Genomic DNA, 24,268 nt, shown 5'->3' on the forward strand with positions numbered 1-24,268 from the left:
GCAGCCTCTCCTGAACTCCCCCGGGGACCTGACAGACTCACATGAATTGGCTGCGGCAATGGAGAGTCTTACCTTGAAAGTTGTGGCTGCAATTGAGGAAATCCATGGGGAGATTCATGTCCAGGTTCAACCTATCGCATCCATGCTGCAGAAGCATGAGCAGGGGATCCAGGGCCTCGGGAGAGGCTGGAGGAGGTGGAGGGTCGAACAAAGGCCTTGGAAGCTGCAATGGAGTCCTCATCCAGTCGGATCCAGGTGCTAGAGTGAGAGGCCATATCGACGACCTCAAAAATCAAGGTCGGAGGATAAATCTCCGAATTGTTGGGCTCCCTGAAGGTGAGGAAGGAGAGCAGCCAGTCAATTTAATTGAAAACTGGCTGCCGAAGTTTTTAGGCCTTCACATGGAGTCCAGCAGGCTACAGATTGAAAGGGCTTATTGGGTTACAGTGCACAGGTCAGGCCCAGTGCAGCACTCCCGCTCGGTCCTAGTGCACTTCCATTCATATAAGGACAAGCAAAAAGTCATAGAAGCTTCCAGATCCCTGGGAAGAGATCCGCAGGCACTGCTGTACAAGGGGTCAAAAATCATGTTTTTCCAGGATTTCTTTGCAGCTGTAACTCGAAAGAGGAAGTCCTTCGATGAAGTTAAAAAGAGGCTGAGGAACCTGGGTATTCAGTACTCCATGAGATACCCCGCAGTGCTCCATTTCAGCCACAAGGACTCAGTTTATAAATTTGACTCAGCGGATAAAGCTAAAATCTTTGTAGACGCTTTAAAATAGACGGTTTGGCCTGAAGAATATGGTTAATGCTTGTTCTCTTTTCTATCTTTCCCCATGTTTTCCCTTCCTTTTTTTAAAATTCCTTTCTTTCTCCCTAATAATTTCCTTTTTGGAAAGGGGGGAAAAGACCTTGGAATAAGTTGTTCCTTTTTTTAATAACTGGATTTTCTGATGAGAAATTTTGTGGCTGTTCTTTGTTGTTTTCCCCCCTTTTTCTGTTTCTCTTTTAGTCACAAGTAGGGGTGACATGAAGCCAGGGATGGGTTGAGTGCTCATCCTGACTTGGTCTTTTTTCTGTTGATTTAAGGATCATCTCCTTGTTTTTTTTCTGGCCTAAGGCTGGGGCACAGTCCAGGTTTGAAGGAGCTGTGAAGGAGGGGATGGGTAGGGTGAGTGCCCACTATGGGCAGGAGGAAGAGTCTTCCATTCAAGGTTTTATAGTTGGGGTTTTTTTGTAGTTTTTTGGTAGTAATAGTTATTTATAGCTATGATAGAGTAGTTTATGTATATATACTTCTTCGACTCTATGAGTCTTTATTTACTTATGCTCGGTGCTTTCTAAGCAGGGTTCTCCCTCCCAGGGGTTCAAGGGTCTCTGAAAGGGAATATGACTAAGTGTCTAATTAAATGGTGCACCTGGAACATTAAGGAAAGTCATTTGCCTGTTAAAAGGAAAAATAGTGCTTTCTCGCCTTAAGAGGGAAAGGGTTGATATTGTTTTGTTTCAGGAAACCCATCTTGATGACGGGGAACACCTGAAATTACAGTGGGGGTGGGGGGGGGTTATGACCGGGTATTCTTTTCATCCTTTCCTACTAAAAGTAGGGGAGTGGCTGTACTTATCCAGAAAAATCTTCCATTCACATTATTAGAGCAGGTGAAAGATGAGCAGGGACGGTTTGTGACACTTAAAGCCCTGATACATGGGGAGGAATATGGCATTTTAAATGTCTCCTGTCCTCCGGTGCATCCCCTCAAATTTTTGATTAGTGCTTTCTCTAATTTGAGTGCTTTTGGAACACAGCACATTATTATAGGGGGGTATTTTAATTGTCTTTGGATCCGACAGTGGACAGGATGCCTTGTGGGCCTCCAACTATTTCTTCGCAGGCCAAGCAGGTGGTTGACTTATGTGAAGAGTTGGGGCTGGTGGATATTTGGAGATGTCTTCACCCTACCGGCAGGGACTTCACCTTTTTCCCAAACCCATATAAATGTCACATGAGGATTGACCTCTTTCTAGCTCCCTTGGCCCTTCTGGATTTGATTATGGGTTGTAAAATTGGGAATATACCTATCTTTGATCATGCAGCAGTGTATTTGGAGGTTAAGGCCAAGAGTGAGGGGCTAGGTTTGCGGCACTGTCGTTTGGACCCTTTTCTCCTTAAGGATTCCAAATTTGTCGAATACTTTTTGAAGGAGTTTAAGGAATTCTTGACATAGTACTCCATCTATGCTATGGGAGACTGCTAAGGCCTTTGCTAGGGGACTAGTTATTTCCTATTCGGCAAGCCAGAAACGACAGAAGAAGGAACAGCAGTGTCTACTTGAGACGCGGTTGAAAGCCACTGAGGTGGCACATTGTGCGCGGCCTTCGGTGATTAATCTACAGTGGATCACGGCCATCCGGGCTGCCTTGAATTCAATATTGACACAAACCGCAAAGCCAGAACTTGCTTTTGCTAGACAAAGTCTGTTTGAATATGGGGATAGGCCAGGGAAGTACTTAGCGTACCTGACTAGGAAAAAGCATGTTCCCCAATCCATTACTGCAATCAGAGACAGCACCGGGGTCCTTACATACAATGCTAAAATGATTAATGAGGCTTTTCTGAGCTTTTACTCTGAATTGTATCGGTCTGAAGGTTGCGAGGACAGGAGGGCTAAAATGGAGACCTTTTTTAAGAAACTGGACCTCCCAGGGGTAACCTTGGAACAGGCCTCTCTCCTTAATGCCCCCTTGACAGTTCAGGAAATACAGAAGGCAGCTAGGCAACTTCAGAGTGGGAAAGCACCTGGCCCTGATGGTCTTCCGGGTGAGTTTTATAAGGAGTTTATAGGGATTCTGTCAGGGCCAATGTTGGAGACGTACAATCACTCCTATATGTATGAACGCCTATCACCATCTTTGAGAGAAGCTAATATTTCCCTAATTCTTAAGAAGGGGAAGGTTCCTGAGGATTGCGCCTCATACAGGCCCATCTCTCTATTAAATTCAGACTTCAAGATTCTGTCCAAGATCCTGGCGCTGAGATTAGAAAGGGTGTTGCCCCATATTACTAAAGAGGACCAGACAGGCTTTATAAGGGGCCGTAGGTCCTCTAATAATATTGGAAGGTTGCTGAATGTGGTCCAAACTTGTCAGCAACAATAGATTCAGGGGTTGGTGATTTCCTTAGATGCAGAGAAAACATTTGACAGGGTGGAATGGCCATATCTTTTTTATGTCTTAGAACAGTTTGGGTTGGGTGGAGTCTTTGCTAGGTGGGTGGAGGTTTTATATTGCCACTCTCTGCCCGCGGCCATCACCAACGGGTGAGGTCTGGGAATTTTATGATTGGTAGGGTAGTCAGCAAGGCTGCCCCCTCTCACCGTTTTTGCTTACGTTGGTGATAGAGCCGCTGGCAGAGGCCATTCGTCAGAACATTCACATAACCACTCCGGAAGTGGGATCGAGAGCACACAAGATTACACTGTACGTGGATGATGTCCTTCTGTTTTTATCGAATCCGATGACCTCCATACCCATTTGATACAATGTATAATTCATTTGGGGCTATTTCAGGATATAAGATTAATTTTGCAAAATCGGAGGCTATGCCTTTGGGGAACCTTAAGGATGTGCCAGAAGTTGAAGATGGCCCTAAGTTCCCCTTTTAAGTGGTCACAGGCAGGGTTCCAATACCTAGGCATTTTTTATTACCCCCAGGTTTGATCTGTTATTTCGGACTAACTTTGCTCACTTGCTTGACAATATTAGGCGAGATCTCCAGAGATGGGAGGCTCTTCCAAAATCATGGCTGGGCTGAATATCTTTCATTAAGATGAATGTTCTTCCTCATTTGCTTTATCCCATGCGTATGCTCCCTATAATGTTTCCCAGGTCAACACTGCGGCAGCTTATGGGGTGGTTTGATTCCTTTGTCTGGCATCATGGGTGACTCCTCATCAAACTTACTAAATTGCAGTTGCCTCATGGAGGGGGGAGGATATATTTCCCAGACACCAGAAGGTATCAATTGAGTTCCCTGCTGTCCTTTGTCTGTAATTGGGTAGGTGGCGATCCAAACTCAATATGGTTGGATATCAAGGCCTCCCAAGCAACGTGCCCTCTTATTAATCTGTTGTTCATGGATAAGATGAGGACGGTTATGGACCATTGCCGGAACCCCATTGTCATTAGTTCAGTCAAGGCATGGAGGGCGATGCGTCAGAGTGAAGGTTGTTTATCCAAGACTTCACCACTTACACCTATACTTGACATTCCAGGGTTCCGACCAGGGATGATGGACTCAGGGTTCAAACTATGGGCAGCAAGAGGAGTTTCCAATTTGGGAGACTTGTTTGATGGGGAGGTTATAATTTCTTTTGAGCAACTGAGCCGCAAACACGGGTTGCCCAGCAGAGATCTTTTCCATTTTTTTCAGGTTAAGGATTTCATCCAGAAGAAGACTACACTTCTCACTAAGCCCTATAAGTCCGATACAAAGAGTTGTTGCTACGTTCCACAAGCACCCTTTCGGTTAGTGCCCTCTATCGTCCGCTGGGTGGTAAAGCCTGGCAGGATATTAACTGGATATGTGAGGTCTGGGAGCAAGAGCTGGGAGTGGAGATCTCTTCTGAAACATCGGAAAACATATGGGAGAATACTCGAAAGATCTCAATCTGTAACAGGACATGTGCTACGCAGTTAAAGGTTCTGCACAGGGCTCATCTGGTACCAGACTGTCTGACGAAGTTTTAAAAAGGGGCATCTTCAGTGTGCCCCAAATGTAAAATAAATGTAGGTACTCTTACCCATTGCTTCCGGACATGTCACAGGCTGCGTGTTTATTGGAGCGCTGTGGTGGGAGAGAAAGGGAGGGTATTGAGGACTGAAGTCAAAGTAGACCCGATATCTCTCTTTTTAGGTTTACCGAATTTACCACCTTTAGACGGGCATGGGAAGAAACTATTTAATATTCTTGCATTCTGTTCACGGAAGTATATTCTGATGAACTGGGTGTCTAAGAATCCGCCAGGCTTGCTGGGATGGCAGAAATTAATTATGGAGCACATTCCCTTGGACTTTTTTTTTACAAACATAGTGCACCACACAACAGACAATTTTTATAAGACATGGCAGCCCTACTTGAGTTATTTGGATATAGATTTGTCAGTTATCTTAACTAGGGCGTTTGTTTATCCAGGATGATTAAATTTATCAAGCCCTGGGCCTTGGAGGGGGTCTCCCAAGTTAATATGGGTATATATACACAATGCTCCCGTTCCTTTGTTTGGGAGCTTTGTGTTGATCATAGCTATTCTGTATTTTGTGGGTTTTTTTATGCATTTCTTTCTTTTTTGTGTGGTGTTGCTTTGCACAGTATTAGAATTTGATTAGTAGGTAGTGGTTAGTCGTTGTAATGTAATTTGTGCTTTTTTTCTTTTAATTATACTGGTATTTGTTATTAATTTTTAAAAAATATTTCATGTTTGTAAAGTTAAAAAAAATTTGCTAATAAATAAAAAAAAAACCTCAAAAACATCATCTGGCTCCAGACTGCATTTCCCATCTCTAATGGGCCTGCTGTTTCTTGGTTATCTTCATGCCCCGAATGCAATTATAAATGTGTAACTGGTAGAAGTTGTGTGTTTGGAAGGAACCTTGATGAGATGTTCTAGTGCATCTTGTAGTTGGTATACATAGCTGCTACTGTTGGTGTGAAATTAATTAATGTTGAAGATATTGGAAATTCCTGATGAAGGGCTTATGCCTGAAACGTCGAATTTCCTGTTCCTTGGATGCTGCCTGACCTGCTGCGCTTTTTCAGCAACACATTTTCAGCGCAGATATTGTATGGGTGCTAATCAAGTGGTCTGTTTGGTCTAGGTGGTCCTGGGTGAAGAAGGGCTTATGCCCAAACTGTCAATTCTCCTGTTCCTTGGATGCTGCCTGACCTGCCACGTATTTCCAGCAACACATTTTCAGCCCTAGGTGGTCTTAGCTTGCTGAATGTCATGCAGGTAAGTGGACAGTAACTGTTAAATAGTGAAGGTTCAAAGAGCTGTCAGCTCACAGATAGCGTGAAACTATCGTGAACAGATACAGACAAAGTTTGTGCGAAGATTTGTAGCTCGGGTGCTTGTTGTAGTGGTTCTGTTCGCCGAGCTGGAAGTTTTTGTTGCAAACGTTTCGTCCCCTGGCTAGGAGACATCATCAGTGCTGTGGAGCCTCCTGCGAAGCGCTTCTTTGATGTTTCTTCCGGCATTTGTAGTGGTCTGTCCTTGCCGCTTCCGGGTGTCAGTTTCAGCTGTCTGCTGTAGTGATTGGTATATTGGGTCCAGGTCGATGTGTCTGTTGATGGAATTTGTGGATGAATGCCATGCCTCTAGGAATTCCCTGGCTGTTCTCTGTCTGGCTTGCCTATGATAGTAGTGTTTTCCCAGTCGAATTCATGTTGCTTGTTGTCTGAGTGTGTGGCTACTAGGGATAGCTGGTCGTGTCGTTTCATGGCTAGTTGGTGTTCATGTATGCGGATTGTTAGCTATCTTCCTGTTTGTCCTATATAGTGTTTTGTGCAGTCCTTGCAGGTATTTTATAAACTACATTAGTTTTGCTCATGTTGGGTATTGGCTCCTTTGCTGCAAATGTGTTGCTGGTCAAAGCACAGCAGGTTAGGCAGCATCTCAGGAATAGAGAATTCGACGTTTCGAGCATAAGCCCTTCATCAGGAATAAGAGAGAGAGAGCCAAGCCGGCTGAGATAAAAGGTAGGGAGGAGGGACTAGGGGGAGGGGCGATGGAGGTGGGATAGGTGGAAGGAGGTCAAGGTGAGGGTGATAGGCCGGAGTGGGGTGGGGGCGGAGAGGTCAGGAAGAGGATTGCAGGTTAGGAGGGCGGTGCTGAGTTGAGGGAACCGACTGAGACAAGGTGGGGGGAGGGGAAATGAGGAAGCTGGAGAAATCTGAATTCATACCTTGTGGTTGGAGGGTTCCCAGGCGGAAGATGAGGCGCTCCTCCTCCAGCCGTCGTGTAGTTGTGTTCTGCCGGTGGAGGAGTCCAAGGACCTGCATGTCCTCGGTGGAGTGGGAGGGGGAGTTAAAGTGTTGAGCCACGGGGTGATTGGGTTGGTTGGTTCGGGCGGCCCAGAGGTGTTCTCTGAAGCGTTCCGCAAGTAAGCGGCCTGTCTCACCAATATAGAGGAGGCCACATCGGGTGCAGCGGATGCAATAGATGATGTGTGTGGAGGTACAGGTGAACTTGTGGCGGATATGGAAGGATCCCTTGGGGCCTTGGAGGGAAGTGAGTGTGGAGGTGTGGGCGCAAGTTTTACATTTCCTGCGGTTGCAGGGGAAGGTGCCGGGGGTGGAGGTTGGGTTGGTGGGGGGTGTGGATCTGACAAGGGAGTCACGAAGGGAGTGGTCCTTGTGGAACGCTGATAGGGGAGGGGAGGGAAATATATCCTTGGTGGTGGGGTCCGTTTGGAGGTGGCGGAAATGGCGGCGGATAATACGTTGTATGCGCAGGTTGGTGGGGTGGTAGGTGAGAACCAGTGGGGTTCTGTCTTGGTGGCGGTTGGAGGAGCGGGGCTCAAGGGCGGAGGAGCGGGAAGTGGAGGAGATGCGGTGGAGGGCATCGTCGATCACGTCTGGGGGGAATCTGCGGTCCTTGAAGAAGGAGGCCATCTGGGTTGTGCGGTGTTGGAATTGGTCCTCCTGGGAGCAGATGCGGCGGAGACGAAGGAATTGGGAATATGGGATGGCGTTTTTACAGGGGGCAGGGTGGGAGGAGGTGTAGTCCAGGTAGCTGTGGGAGTCAGTCGGTTTATAATAGATGTCTGTGTTGAGTCGGTCGCCCGAGATAGAAATGGAAAGGTCTAGGAAGGGGAGGGAGGAGTCTGAGACAGTCCAGGTGAATTTCAGGTCGGGATGGAAGGTGTTAGTAAAGTTGATGAACTGTTCAACCTCCTCGTGGGAGCACGAGGCAGCGCCGATACAGTCATCGATGTAGCGGAGGAAAAGGTGGGGGGTGGTGCCAGTGTAGTTGCGGAAGATGGACTGTTCCACATATCCTACAAAGAGGCAGGCATAGCTGGGGCCCATGCGGGTGCCCATGGCAACTCCTTTAGTGTTCTAGTAAGTTGTTGTTTGAGCGTGGCTGTTGGTTTGTGTGCCGTGATGAGTCCTAGGGGGCTGTCAGTTCTGAAACGCTCCTGATGTATGGTAGTGTGGCTAGTCCTTTTGGTTGTGGCATGTTCTCGTTCCGTGGTCTATCTTTTAGGCATCTGTTGATAAAGTTGCGCGGGTATCCGTTTTTGGCGAATACCTTGTATAGGTGTTCCTCTTCCTCTTTTCGCAGTTCTGGTGTACTGCAGTGTGTTGTAGCTCTTTTGAATAGTGTCCTGATGCAGCTTCGTTTGTGTGTGTTGGGGTGGTTACTTTCATAGTTTAGGACTTGGTCTGTGTGTGTTGTTTTCCTGTGTACCCTTGTGGTGAATTCTCCGTTCGGTGTTCTCTGTACTATCACGTCTAGGAATGGGAGTTGGCTGTCCTTTTCTACTTCTCTCGTGAATCAGATGCCTGTGAGTGTGGCGTTAATGATCCGGTGTGTTTTTTCTATTTCCGTGTTTTTGATGATTACGAAAGTGTCATTGACAGATCTGACCCAGAGTTTGGGTTGAATTTGTGGTAGGGCTGTTTGTTCTAACCTTTGCATAACTGCCTCTGCTATGAGTCCCGAGATTGGTGATCCCATGGGTGTTCCGTTGATTTGTTCGTATATTTGATTGTTGAATGTAAAGTGTGTAGTGAGGCATAAGTCCAGTAGTTTAAGTATGCTGTCTTTGTTGATAGGTTCCGCCTCCTGTTTTCTGTTACAGGTACAGACAATAATCCAGAAGACTACTTCAAATCCTCCAATAAAATTTGGATAGGTTGTGAGAGACATCTGGTCTGGCCATTCTCCCCTCTTGTTTTTCAATTAATTAAATTCCCAGCCCAAAGGATAATAACCAGTTCCCAACACCCCCACACAGGACTCAACAAAAGGATATTAGTAAAAATTCTCAGAGACACTCAACCTCCCAGATAATGATACTTTACCTTTTCATATTCAGGAATAAGCCAACAACAAAACTCAGCCTGAAAATCAGAGGGAAATGCTTCCAATAAACACAATTTCCAACACACAGCTCCAGTCAAACAGTTCAGCACAAAGCATCAAATAAACAGCATCAGTTGGATCTTCTCAAACAGCATGAGGGACATTTCCATCACTGACTGCACACAATATAGTCAGGCTGCCTGAAGATTGGTGTGGATATTATGGGATACAATTTGTATAAAAGCTGCTCCTTCACTCACCATCTCTTCACTTGGTTTTCAGTCCTATAGGAAGTGAACCAGCTCTGGAAGAGGAAGAGGAGACAATAGGCAGAGTGGGTGGACTCTCTGATTGACGTCTCTCACAGTCAATCCAAATATTTCTGGAGCAACATGAGTTTCCTGAAACTTGGACTGATCATGCGGGAATATACACTTGTTATCTTTCCATCTGAATAAAACCTCACATTGCAGGTGCTTAGTTTCCCAACTAAATGTTTGGCAGATTTCTACAGTAGCAAAGGCATTTTTCATCGTCAGAGGCTAAAAACTAAAAACACCAATGTGGGATGCGTATCCTTGAATGTATACAGCATTCAAAAGTTAAAAAAAAACACACAACACCAAGTTATAATACAACAGGTTTATTTAGAAGGACTAGCTTTCGAAGCGCTGCTCCTTCATCAGGTGTTTGTGGAGCAGGACCATAAGACCAAATTTATGGTTAAAGATCTCAGTGTCAGTGTCATGCAACCGAAACGATTTATTGAAGAAATCTAGATCGCTGTTAAGTCTTTCATCGTTTAGAAAGACTTATAGGCTTCGATTCACTAATACGTAAATTCCAGAATCTCTTTCCAGTCATACTCTCAAGGTAACAAGGTTTTATAAAAAAAGGTGACATCTCAGCTCAGAAAGTGCATTAAAAAAGTGTGTGGTTAGAGTCTGTATCCCAATCTTGAGCCAGACTGATTCTATTTCCAAAGTAGGAATTTATAAAATATTACAGTGTGGGCTGCGCAGTGGCTCTGTGGTTTGCAGTGCTGCCTCGGAGCCGGGTTCAATTCCACCCTCGGGCAACTGTCTGTGTGGAGTTTGTACATTCTCCCTGCGTCTGCGTGGGTTTCTTCCGGGTGCTCCGGTTTCCTCCCACAATCCAAAGATGTGCAGGCCTGGTGAATTGGCCATGCTAAATTGCCCAGAGTGTTAGGTGCATTAGTCAGGGGTAAATATAGGGTAGGGGAATGGGTCTGGGTGGGTTACTCTTTGGAGGGTCAGTGTGGATTTGTTGGGCCAGATGGCCTGTTTCCACACTGTAGGGAATCTAATTTAATCTACATGGATTGACTGCCTGCAGATTGTGCACTTTTATGAACAAGGTAGAATGTGTCTGCAATTATAATTTGCAAAGCAGATTCACCCCATAGACTTAAGTGCAAGGGCATGCGAGTGTGAGAGAGCATGTTCATGTGACATCAGTTTGAACACATTCTCGTGGACGAGGAGAAGGGTCAAAAGAAATCACTGACTTGACCAAAAGCATATCCATTCAGGAAATCAGTTCAGAGGAAATCAGTTCAGAGGAAATCATCACTCCAAAGGGGAAGTGTTAGAGAATGAATCAGGAGAAAGGCGATGGTGGGAATTTGTGAAGATCATATGGTTAACCTTTTGGTACACATTGAGAATGGGAGCAGCTGGGATGACCTGTGGTTGTTATACTCTAGGAGACAGTGTGGCCTACAGAACTGACTTGGTGTTATCCACAGGATGAGTGTATGATTTATTTGCAGTAAAGAACAACTCTGCCAATAATGTCAGTTCACAGCCCTATAATGAGGTGCCCGATCTGGAGGAGAGATAAATAGACACTACACACATTAATATTTTGAGTAATTAATTTTCAATTTGGTTAACAACAGACTCACCATTCGAGGAGCCCAGATGTAACCATCATACTCGTCCCTGAGAAATTAGCCTAAAAACAGAAGGCAAAAATAATTTACCAACATTGAAAATAACAGAATCTGAATAATAAACGACAATAGTTCGCCATGAGCTGTGTAATAGACTGCACTCTCCATAGAGACAGAAGTCACACCACACCGGGTTTATTTAAAATCAGGATTTTTGGAAGTGCTACTCCTTCGTTAGGTGAAGTGTCATTCCTGATGAAGGGAATATGCCCAAAACGTGGATTCTCCTGCTCCTGGGATGCTGCCTGACCTGCTGTGCTTTTCCAGCGCCAGACTTTGTTTCTTCAAAAGCTGTGCCCACAACTTCCACATCACAGTGACCATTAGAGCAGGTTTCACACAAAATAATACACATTTCAACTCTGTCCTCACAAAAATATTCCTGTAATTAGTGTCAAAATGTTTTATATTAATATCTCTAATAGAGGTCAAACTTTATCAGAAATGTCCCAAAATCTTGTGAGAACCCAACATCTCCAGAAATATCTCGGACATTGGAGCAAAAACTCACATCTAGGTGAGAAAATGTTGGAGAGATTTTCTCTGGATGTGTTTGACGAAGGGAGGGACAGGCCATCTCCTCAAACGTGACTGAATTACAGCCCCAAGCCCAGAAAGCTCCCCCTTCACTGAGGTTGTTTAAAACCCCCTCAGGGACTCAGCTCAACTCATCCAAACCGTTCACAGCCCCGCTCCGAACTACATTACCCATGATGCATAATATGGGACCCACGCCTGCGTAGTGAGGGACAGCAGATCAGAACGGGGAGCCATCCTGCGGTACCTGACGGGAATTGTCGTTCTCATCCACGCAGCGGCGGTTGGCGCCAAACGTCCGGGAGTTCAAACCTGAGAGCGCGCGAGCTCGAGCAACTGTCACATGGGGCAGCGTGCGCGCGGAGTCGGGCACTGGGGAGAAGGACTGTCTGCGCCTTATGGCAAAGGAAACAGAGTTTTGAATCTCTACAGAGACTGTACCCAGGATCTTTAGACTTCTTCTCTTAAAAGAAAGGCAAAAAAAACCTCCCGTTTGCGGTTTGGAAATGCCAGAATCAGAACCTGCCCCTGATTGGTTCTCTCCTGCGTGGATCCACTTAATTTATCCCACGATCCACCTGATGGTCCTGACCCCAGCTGATAGTAATACTTGGTGAGTCAGGTTCCTGAATGTAATCCCACTTGATCATAGAGTGCAAACTACAAAGGTGTGGAACTTGAGTGTTCGCTAAAAGGTGAGATTTCAGTGATGTGATGGTAGATGTTGTTTTCCAAACTCCTTGCATAGATCAGTGGGGGCTCGGACAGAGTTAAGGTCTGAGAGCTGGGATATGCACTGAGTGAACCTGCCATGGGGACATCAATGAAAGTGATTGGGAGGTGAGTATTTCTATCTGCTACCTATTCTGGACTAGCTTTCAGATTGAAGCCAAGCAGGAAAAAATATATATCCAGATTGGAAACTAAAGATCTGTAGTAAATTAAGAAACAAATGGAAATCCAATTCAGTAAAATAAGGAAACAGGGCCTGAAAATGAGTTGTAGTTGCAACATGTAGGAGTGGGTGAACCCAATTGTGGTTCATAATGATCATATCTAGCAAGTATTGATTGGATTTCCACCAAGCAATCAGAATTGATGAGCTGGAGTCTGGGTTTCAGACACTGCGATGAATCGGAGAGGGGGAGATGCATCTGGACATTGTGTTTCAGGAGGATGTCACATCTGTTGATTGCCCCAATTTGGTCATAGGTTCAGGGTGTGACTATGAATGAGGCAAGTAGAGATTTCCAGGAGGTAGCACTTAAGGAGACTCAGTCCTTATCCTTGTCCAACAGGTTGGGGTTTCTTGCACTCTGTCTAGATGAGTGAGTGGTCTGTTGAGAGGATGAGCAATCTGACCATAGCACAATAGTATAAGGAATCATTTAAGCAAAGGGAGAAAAGACAAATGTACATCGTCCCTCTGATGTACAATCAGCTGGGGTCAGTACCATCAGGTGGATTGTGGGATAAATTAAGTGGATCCACAGAAGAGAGAACCAATCAGGGGCTGGTAGGATGGTGAAAAAGGTTCTGCTGACAAAATATGAGCATCCAATTGCTAAATTACAAAGCAGAACTGCAAAGGTAATAATTTCTGGATGGCTACCTGAGCCAAGAGCTCTTTGGTACAAGGTCAATAAGATGAATGAGGTAAATGTGTAATTCAAAGTTTGGTGCAGGATAAATGGATTTGAATTCATGGACCTTGGCTCCACAACTGGGCAAGGAGCTGTTCTGTTGGGATGGGCTCCACTTGAATCATGGTAGGCATGGAGACCTGGTGAATCGTATAACTAGGACTTTAAGCTAAATATTGGGGAGAGGGTTCAGTTGTATGGAAGATTTAAAAATTAGGAGTGTAGGTTAGTGATGAGGCTGATTGTTTCCAAAAAATGGAAGGCTGGAGGTCTGTCCCATGATTGGTGTGCTGACACCGATCACTGAGCCATGGTGCCTGCAGCTTTGGAGGAACATTGAACAGACCATGTAAACATTATATTGCAACAAATAATCATTAATGATAGGACAAATCTAAGACCTTGAATCTGAATAAAACTAATGAACTCACAGTGCAAAGTGAGACAAACGGGTATGATTTGGTGACAGTTCCTGAAACGTAATTGTAGGGAGACCAGAACTGGTAGTTGAAGATCCGAGGGAGCGATAGAGAGAAAGGAAAATGAGGAGGTTTACATTTGTTAGTAAAGGAAGAGATTAATGCTGTGTTGAGAAATTATTTTAATACCGGAGATCAAGCCATAGGATCAGTCTAGGAACAAATAAGTCCCTGGTGGGAGTAGTCTACAGATCCATGAACAGTAGTTTCACAAAAGGACACAGTATAAACCAGGAAATACTGAAGGCTTGTGAGAAATGTACAACAATCATCGTAAATGATTTTAATATGCATGGAGTCTAGATTAATCAAATTGGCAAGGGTAGCCTGTTGGATGAATTCATAGTGTGTATTGGAGATTTATTTTTTGGAGCATTATGTTGGAGAACCAGGGGGCCAGCTATTTTGGATTTCATATTGTTTAATGAGGTGGGGTAAATTAATGATATTGTAAAGAATCCTCGATGAAAGGGAGAACATAGCATGACAAGTTTAATAACAAAGTGTTCCTAAAAGTGTAATTTTTAAAAATTTATTCATTTTGTGGAATGTGGGCTGGCCAGTATTTATTGCCAGTCCCTAGTTGCACCTGAGAAGATGCTGGTGAGCTGCCTTGTTCTGCTGTAGTCCACCTGCTGTGGGTTGACCCACCATGCCATTAGGGAGGGAATTCCAGGATATTGACCCAGCGACAGTGAAGAAACGGCGATATATTTCCAAGTCAGGATGGTGAGTGGCTTGGAGGGGAACTTTAAGACTGTGGTGTTCCCATGTATCTGCTGCCCTTGTCCTTTCAGATGGAAGTGCTTGTGGGTGTGAAAAATGAAATGAGAAGAGCAAAGGCACAGTATGAAAGAAAACTTACACAAAAAACAAAAACTGAGGGCAAAGCCTTCTGTTAGCATATGAATAGGAAGAGAGTAGCCAAAATGAATGTTGGTCCCTTTAGAGGAAGAGTCAGAAAGTGTGGTGCTGGAAAAGCACAGCCAGTCAGGCAGCAACCGAGGAGTAGGAGATTCGACGTTTTGAGCCTAAGCTCTTCATCAGAAATGTGGGGGAGACTCAAGGGAGTTGAGAGATAAGTGGGAGGGAGGGGGGGTGGAACTGGGGGAAAGGTAGCTGGGAATGCGATTGGTAGATGGAAGTGGGAGGTAATGGTGATAGGTCAGAGTGAAGGGTGGAACAGATAGTTGGGAAAGAAGTGGACAGGTAGGACAGTTCAAGAAGGCAGTGCTGAGTTGGAGGGTTGGATCTGCGATAAGGTGGGCGGGAGGGGAGATGAGGAAGCTGGTGAATAACACTGATCCCGTGTGGTTGCTGGGTCCCAAAGCAGAAGGTGAGGCATTCTTCTTCCAGGCATCGAGTGGCTGGAATCTGGCAGCGGAGGAAGCCCAGGACTTGCATGTCTTTGGAGTGGGAGGGGGAGTTGAAGTGTTCAACCATGGGGGCGGTGGGATGTTCAGTGCATGTGTCCCAGAGATGGTCTCCGAAACAGTCCGCAAGTTGGTGTTCTGTCTCTCCTGAGTGACTTGTGCTTCTCTGACTACGCCCCCCCCCCCCTCCAACGGCCATGTTTGCCACCACTTCCGCCCCCACCAACGCCACTCACCTGCATTCTGCTGACACACACCCTGCAGATCCCACTGTCACCATCCCCGCCCCCCAGAACCCTGAGGGGAACACCACCCCTGCTCATGACTCCACCCTCATTTTCCCCCCCCACCACCACCGCACCCACTCCAGTTACAGGCTCCACCCCCACTCCACACCTACACCAGATTCCAGCTCCCAGCCCTACCGAGTTTTCAGCAACCCCCCAGACCTCTCCCTCACTGAGGATGAACAATCAGTCCTCAGAAAATGACTCACCTTCATCCCCCTCCGCCCACGCATCAATGAATTTAATGCACGTCATGAATTCGAACACTCCTTCCACTACCCCTGCCTCCGAGCTTACTTTTACAATCAGGACTCCCGCCTATCTTCCCAGGACCCCTTTGCCTGCTTCCAACACACTCCATCCACCTGGACACCCCGTGCTGGCCTATTACCCGCCCTCGACCTCTTCATTCCAACTGCTGCCGGGATATTAACAGCCTCAACCTGTCTACCACCCTCCCTCACTCCAACCTCTCACCCTCACAACACGCAGCCCTCCACCTCCTCTGATCCAATCCTGACCTCACCATCAAGCCAGCAGATAACGGGGGTGCAGTGGTGGTCCTGCACACTGACCTCTACACCGCTGAAGCCAGATGCCAATTCGAAGACACCTCCTCCTACCGCCCCTTGACCATGACCCCATCACCAAACCATCATCTCCAGCCCAGCACTGTCCCCATGACTTGTCCTACCTGCCTATCTTCCTTTCCACCTATCCACTTCACCCTCCTCTCTGACCTATCACCTTCATCCCCGCCCTATTCACCTATTGTACTCTATGCAACTTTCTCTCCACTTCCACCCTCCCCTCATTTATCTCTCCACCTGCAGGCACTCTGCCTATATTCCTAATGAAGGGCTTTTGCCTGAAACGTCGATTTTTTTTCCTGCTCCTCTGATGCTGCCTGACCTGCTGTGCTTTTCCAGCACCATTCTAATGTAGAATCTGGTTTCCAGCATCTACAGTCCTTGTTTTTACCTCAATGTAAAGGCGACCACATTGAGAGCAACGGACATAGTAGATGATGTGTGGAGGTGCAGGAAAATCTCTGCCAGATGTGGAAAGTTTCTTCGGGGCCTTGGATAGAGGTTGGGGGGGGCGGAGGAAGAGAGGTGTGGGTGCAGGTATTATAATTCTTGCAATGGCAAGGGAAAGTGCTGGGAGTGGATGGTAGGTTGTAGGGGGAATGGACCTAATGGTAGTTAATAGTGGGGAACACAGATATGGCAGAAATGTTAACTCAGTATTTTGCTTCAGTTTTCATGATGGAGCACATTGAAACCATTCTAATGGTTACAAGTAATGCAGAAATTAAAAACATGATGGACATAAAAACAATCATCATCGCTTGGGAGAAAGTCCTGTACAAACGTTTGGGATTAAAGACAGACATGTCCTCAGGTCTGATGACCTACATCCCAGGGTCTTAAAGGAAGTGGCAACAGAGACAGTGGATGCATTGGTTATAATATTCTGTAATATCATGGATGCAGAGAAGATTCCTGTGGATTGGAAGAATGCTAATATAACGAACTTATTCAAAAAGGGAGGGTGGCAGAAAATCAGAAATGATAGATCAGTTAGTTTAACATCTGTCATTGGGAAATTGTTGGAATCCATCATTGAGGAAATTAAATAGAATATTTGGTAAGTCAAAATATGTCCAAGTCAGCATGGTTTTATGAAGGCGAAAAGACATTTGACAAATTTGCTAGAATTCTTTGACGATGTAATGAGTAAAGTTGATCATGGCAGGGTCTGATAGCTGTTATGTATCTAGACTTCCAGAAGGCATTTGATAAGGTGCTACACAAAAGGTTAAGACAAGGTAAGATCACATGGAGTTGGGGGGTACTTATTAACTTAGAGGATTGGCTAACAGAAAGCCTTCAGGATAAATGGGTCTTTTTTCGGTTGGCGAGTTGTAAATAGCGGAGTGCCATCATCTTCCATTCTTGGGCCCCAAATATTTACAATCTATATTAATAACTGGGATGCGGAGGTAGAAGGTAGCCAGATTTCCAGATGACAATAAAATATAAGGGAAAGTCAGTTGCAATGAAGAAATAAGAAATCTATAAGTTGATAGGGATATGTTAGGTGGCAGATTAAGGTTTTAACCTGGATAAATGTGAGGTCATCTATTTTGGGTGGAAGAATAAAAGGGCAATCTATTATCGAGAACAAGAGGTCATAATTTTAGAATAAGAGGTAGCGGATCTAAAATCTAGATGAGGATGTGAATCTCTGGAATTTATGGCCCCAGACTGCGGTGGTTCCAGACATTGAGGAAATCGACATATTCCATGAGTAATGGGTTGAAGGTTGTGGACAGCAGGCAGGAAAGTGAAGTTGTGATCAGCCAAGGTTGTATTAAATGGCGGAGCAGGAGAATAGCCTGCTTCTGCTCCTAGTTCTTATGTTCTTATGATCATGTTTAATTTTTATCAGTGAGTTAATGTGATGTTTAGTAACTGAAGCATGTTCTCTTGAGGCTGTAGATGTTAGAATGTAGAACATTACAGCACAGTACAGGCCCTTCAGCCCTTGATATTGCACTGGCCTGTGAAATTAATCTGATGCCCATCTAACCTACACCATTCCATTATTATCCATATGTATGTCCAATGACCATTTAAATGCCCTTCATGTCGGCGAGTCTACTACTGTTGCAGGCAGAGTGTTCCATGCCCCTCCTACTCTGAGTAAAGAAACTACTCCTGATAACTGTCACCTAAACCTATCACCCCTCAATTTAAAGCTATGTCCCCTCGTGTTAGCCTTCACCATCCGAGGAAAAAGGCTCTAACTGTCCACCCTATCTAACCCTCTGAATATCTTTTGCATCTCGATTAAGTCACCTCTCAATCATCATCTCTCCAATGAAAAAAGCCTCACTTTCCACAGCCTTTCCTCATAAGACCTTCCTTCCATACCAGGCAAATTCCTAGTAAATCTCAGTCTGAACCCTGTCCAAAGCTTTCACATCTTCTATAACGCAGTGACCAGAATTGTATGCAATACTCCAGGTATGGCCTTGTACAGCTGAAGCATGACATCAAAATTCAATTCCCCTATCAATAAATACCAATGCACCATATACCTTAACAACCCTTTCAACCTGGGTGGCAACTTTCAGGGATTTATGCACCTGGACACTGAGAGCTGTTCATCTACACTGCCAAGAACTTTACCATTAGCCCAGTACTCTGCATTTTTGTTATTTCTTCTGAAGTGAACTACTCGCACTTTTCCACATTAAACTCCATTTGCCACTTCCCTGCCCAGCTCTGCATCTTATCTATGTCCCTCTGTAACCCACAACATCCTTTGGCACTATCCACAACTGTCTACCTAAGTGTCTTCCGCACCTTTACTAACCCATTCTTCTACACCCACATCAAGTTCAGTTATAAAAATGACAAACAGCAGCGGCCACAAAACAGATCCTTGCGGCACACCACTGGTAACGGAGCTCCAGGATGAACATTTCTCATCAACCACCACCCTCTGTCTTCTTTCAGCGAGCCAATTTCTGATCAAATTTGCTAAATCACCCTCAATCCCATGCCTCCGTATTTTGTGCAATAGCCTACTGTGTGGAATCTTTTCAAATGCCTTACTGAAGTCCACATACACCACATTAGCAGCTTTACATTTGCCTGTATTCTCCTGTTCTTGAAGAACTCAATAAGGTTAGTTAGGCATGACCTACTGTTCATAAAATCGTGTTGACTATCCCTAATCAAATTATTATTTTCCAGATGATTATAAATCCTATCTCTTATAACCTTTCCAACACCTTACCCCAGAACTGAAGTAAGGCTCACCGGCCTTAATTACCAGGGTTGTCCCAACCCCCTTTCTTGAACAAGGGAACAACGTTTGCTATCCTCCAGTCTTCTGGCACTACTCCTGTTGAAATGATATCTTAAAGATCAAAGCCAAAGTCTCTGCTATCTCCTCTTTGGCATCCCAGAGAATCCGAAGATAAATCCCACCTGGCCCAGCAATTTTTCCGATCTTGCAAAATTGCTAAAACCTCCTCTTTGTCAACCACAATCCCATCTAATCTAGCAGTCTGTATCTCAATATTCTCACTCTCCCTGCCCTTTTCCAATGTAAATATTGACGATAAATGTTCATTTAGAACAGAATATGTTTATTGTACAAAAGAATATAAACTATCCATATATAGAAAACAAATTTTCACTGTTTTCCAATCTGATGCAGAGACTCAATCCCAGAGAAATATTACTCCTATTGTAAAAATAAAGAATTTAACTTTCCTCTGCTGATCTGCAGGAAATTGGACACCCCGAGGCTAGGGTGGAATGCCTCTGTTTTACAGATAGATTGTAAGAAATTACATTATCATCTCCTATTATCCAAAGCCATTTACATGGCCATTTCCTTGCCATTCAGAGCTGTTCAATTTTCATCCCCTATTCAGACATCAATAAGAACATTACAGTTGGAATTTGACTACTCCCCTATAGCTACAAAAAAAAATTGCAACATATCTGACCATTAAGAGATGATTTGCATTACATTGTTTCTAGAGGTGATGTGGTCAATACATTGCCTTGAATGGCATGTGACTGTGAGGGGGATGGCTTGGGGGTTGTCTCGTGGGCATTATTAACTGCGATGTAAAGCTTTTGTGTAAAGGAAGGACCATTTCCTTTGTCTAGAGAGCTTCCCTGGACATGCCTTGCAAGCATAGCAAAGAGTGTTCAGGGTTTCTCAAAAGGGTTTGTATTGTATTATGGTTAATAAATTTTGCTTATTTACAGAAGTTACCATGTTGCAGTTGCATCAAGTGTGTAAGGATTTCAGGGGGGAAATAAACTTAACATTTGGTGGCAGCAGTGGGATTCCAACGTACATGGAGCTTCCAGGTGGACAGTAAGTAATAGTCTGAGTGCCGGTTGCATGAGATGGATGGGCCCACGAGATAAGATTTACCTTGATTTCTCTCCTGAATCTACCACTTAGTCAACCCCTTGTCCCCCTGGGACTCTGTAGTGACGGAATCTCTGAGGTAACTTATGCACTTGCATGCGAACGAGCTTGCTTTCGGAATCATGCATTACTGGGGAAAAAGGGAGTTAAAGACCTCTCAGTAAAAGGGGGTTAAAATCCTCCAGTGGTGAGGTTTGAGGCTCTGGAGCATTAAATAAGTTTGAAATCAGGAACTTCAAAGAAAAACATCTAAACAAAGTTTGGTGGTACTTAATGTTATCACCTGATTGCCCACACCTCCCCTTAGAAGTACGTTTAGGACAACATGGCATCACTGGGAAAAGGGGGAGAAAGCGGAGCTGGTCCGCTCGGATCCCGGCAGTGAAGTACGTTGACTGCTGGGGAGGCTTTGTCTGGGTGTTTGCTGTGGGACTCTGTTTCTGGGCTAAGGGCTCAACTTGGTGAGTCTTTCCTCTGGGGGAAGGAGTAGCATGGACTGCGGTGCCGTTTGGTCTGCTGAGATGGTTTTCTTCTTTTTTATAAGTGTAAATTCATCGAGAGGATGCGGGGAAAAAAACGAGAGGTGCTGACATTAAGGTTGTACTAATACTTGACAAAGGAAGTTTCAATGTAAATTATGCCATAGTGAAAATGTTAGAGTAGATTCAATGTGGAAACAGGCCGTTTGACCCAACAAGTCCACAGCAACCCACCCAGACCCAGTTCCCTACATTTACCCCTGCACCTAACACTATGGGCAATTTAGCATGGCCAGTTCACCCAACCTGTCCATCTTTGGACTGCGGAAGAAACCCACACAGACACAGGGAGAATGTCCACACAGACAGTTGCCCGAGGTGGGAATTGAACCTGGGTCCCTGGCGCTGTGAGGCAGCAGGGCTAACCACTGAGCCACCATGCTGCCCCAAATATCTTGGTTTGTTAAAATACTAGTTCAGAATACCCTTTCAAATTACTGTTTGAATCAGGATCTCCATTCAGTGTATTTTGTGGGCTATTTAATAGGGCAGATTTTGTTTTTACATTGAAATTGTACAACATTATGTCTATTTTAAAATTATCAAACTTGTAACCTTAAAACAAACTGAGCACCTTGAGCCCCTGATTTGTTTTAAAATCTACAATGCCTGTTTCAAAAAAACAATTCCGTTGTCATGCTTTAGCCAGAAAAGAGTATTGTAATATAATATCTTTGCTGCTGTGTTTTTAATGCAGAGTGTTCACAAAAAGACGAGTGCATGTTAATTTTGGTGTTTTTAAGATTTTAGAGAATATTAGAACTTGAGGCTGAGCTGTTTCAGTTCTGTCAATTATTGTTAAGACTTCATTGGCCCTTTTCATATTGTAAATTCAAGAATGTTGATCTCTACCAAAGTTGTACAGTTACTGGTCTGTAACCACTTTACGTCCAACTGTTTTATTTGGGATGTTTCACTTGGAGAACATATTAAAATACACTCTGCATTTGTTTCCCCATGAATATTTGAGATTTAAATCTGAACTGAAACTGCCTCTTCAATGGTTAAAGCACAGGAAACATTTTGTTGTTTTCTTGCTGTTCCAGATTTTTGAAATACTTTTCCTGACAGCTTTCACATTAGCCAAGTATTAATTTGCCAAAGGAATATAATTTATGAATTACCTGAATGGGGTTCCCTGAGGGTTTGATTTTAGGATCATTGATTGTTGTTTATAAATGACTGAATTGTTTTGGCAGTACAATTTAGAAGTTTATGGATTGTACAAAACTTGATAATGTCATTAAACAGTGAACAGAGTAACAGACTTCAAGACAACTGAGAATGTTGAAATAGGCAGACACAATTTAGTGATACATACTGATGTCCACCTTGGCAAGGAATGAATGAAAGAGGAAATGCAAAGATACTTTCATCTCTAGAGCTTTTTCATTCACAGGTCAAGCATGACATCGGACCACTGCCCACCCCTCAACAATTTGTTCTAACTGATTCAATCAGCCCCCCAGTCATGAGCACGAAAAGTGAAGAAGCTAACAGTGGGGAAAAGGAGGTCTGTATGTGTTTTGTCAATGGCCTTCCTATGGACATTAAACCATGTGAGCATTACCTCTCTATCATTTATGGGATATGAAGGTTCACTGATCAAACTAATATCAAAAGAGACAGTTGATTTTGTTACATTTGACAGCAGAGAATGCTGCATTCACCTACCCTGCAGTTGCAGCTGCTGCACCTCACACTCCGATGCGCTGGTATCCTCCATCTGAAGCACCCCTGCAAGGACGGCAGTCAGTTTTGTAAAGTTTTTAACTGCCCTTATCCAAGAATTCAGATTTCTCCGTGGAGTGATGTTTTGTTTTCAGGTTGGACTGTACTGAAGAAGAGTTTGGATAACTGGCTCGTTTCCATTGGACTTGGAGAAGGGGTGGAGTTGTCATTAAGGACTGTGGATTTAAGAACTTTTTCCTGCAGATTCGAAATACTGCATGGACTAGTAATTTTTGTTGTTATAATCATTGCATGTTGTGTTTCAATAACTTGCTTAAGAACTGGCAGTAAGATTCTGATAAAGAAGGTGGTAATGCCATCTAGGTGGTTATCATGGAATGATAAAAGGACGGAATGTGATATTAAGGAGTTAGCTTGCTCTGCTGACCTACAGGAAATTGGATGTCCTGAGGCTAGGGTGAGATGCCTCTGTCTTGCAGACAGATTGTAAAAAATTACATTATCATCTCCTATTATCCAGAGCCATTTACATGGCCATTTCCTTGTCTTTCAGAGCTGTTTACATTTTCATCCCCAATTCAGAAATCTATAAGAATGTTGTAGTTGGAATTTGACTACTCCCTTATAGTTACAAAAACACCCTTTTGCAACAGATTTGACCATTAAAGAATGATTTGTATTACATTGACCACATCACCACCAGAAACAATGTATTGGTCTTGAGTGGCATGTGACTGAGGGGAATGGCTGGGGGTTGTCTTGTGGGTATTAACTGTGATGTAAATATTTTGTATAAAGGAAGGACTGTTTCCTTTGTTCAGGGAGCTTCCCTGGGCATGTCTCGCAAGCATGGTGAAGAGTGTTCAGGGTTTCTCCAAAGCTTGTACTGTACTACGCTTAATAAATTTTGCTTGTTCACAAAAGTTGGCAGGTTGCAGTTGCATCAAGAGTGTAAGGATCTCAGGGGGGGAAAATAAAGAACATATCACTACCTCAGCTTTCCATTTTTTTGATTAATTGCAGACAACTTTACAGTTCGTTATCGGTTGGCATGCCCCCCTAATAACTCTGGCCTAATCCGTGTTTCAATGCACTTCATAAAACACTTAAGTCACTGTAAGGTGTTTTTAAATGCCGTGAAGTTGTGAAAGATGAAATATGAATGGAGGTTTTGGGTTTTTTTTAGGGAACTATGCTTCCTGTTAACAGGAAATTATGCAGAAAGTAGGAGGTTGTGTGGTACAGCTGGTAAGGTCCTTTTGAGTCAGAGCTCCGGATTCAAGTCCCAGCTCAGGACTTGACAGCCACGGATTATGTTCATAATTTCGTTCAACAATTTAGGATCAACCTGTAAATCCTTCTAGTACACCTACAGTAAGTATTGAGAGTGAGAGAATCTCCTTATTGGTCATGCTTGATGTTGTCCTGTATGCACTGGTGACTGGCTGGTGACCTGTTCTTGGCCACGGACACAAGCACAGGCCGGAGTTGTCTCATGCACTACTCCGAGTGGAAGGAAACTGCTGAAGACATAGAAATTATCCCAGCCCACAGTGACATTGACCAATATACTGTACACCTGACACTTACTGTTGGACCCTGAGTGATCAGGAACACAGCATTCTGATAAATCAGGAAGCTGGGGCTAAGCAGAAAATTGAATTCATTATGAGTTATAAATCTACAGAA

The 24,268-nt window shown here is 44.3% G+C and overlaps 2 protein-coding genes and 1 pseudogene across 2 annotated transcripts in view; 1 reads left to right on the forward strand and 2 right to left on the reverse strand.

Moving 5' to 3' along the window:
* The window catches only part of LOC132832789 (zinc finger protein 454-like), a 67,554-nt gene extending 67,411 nt beyond the window's left edge, over nt 1–143 (reverse strand). The window contains exon 1 of the mRNA XM_060850944.1: nt 73–143. The gene's annotated coding sequence lies outside the window, so the exon portion shown is untranslated. The remainder of the gene's footprint in view (nt 1–72) is intronic.
* LOC132832775 (zinc finger protein 271-like) overlaps nt 1–151 on the reverse strand; it is a 123,760-nt gene extending 123,609 nt beyond the window's left edge. Inside the window, exon 1 of the mRNA XM_060850914.1 lies at nt 73–151. The gene's annotated coding sequence lies outside the window, so the exon portion shown is untranslated. The remainder of the gene's footprint in view (nt 1–72) is intronic.
* LOC132832648 (zinc finger protein 271-like) overlaps nt 1–24,268 on the forward strand; it is a 63,009-nt pseudogene that overhangs the window by 15,455 nt on the left and 23,286 nt on the right.

The sequence above is a fragment of the Hemiscyllium ocellatum genome, chromosome 35 (genome assembly GCF_020745735.1).
Source record: "Hemiscyllium ocellatum isolate sHemOce1 chromosome 35, sHemOce1.pat.X.cur, whole genome shotgun sequence".
NCBI classification, from domain to species: Eukaryota; Metazoa; Chordata; class Chondrichthyes; order Orectolobiformes; family Hemiscylliidae; genus Hemiscyllium; species Hemiscyllium ocellatum.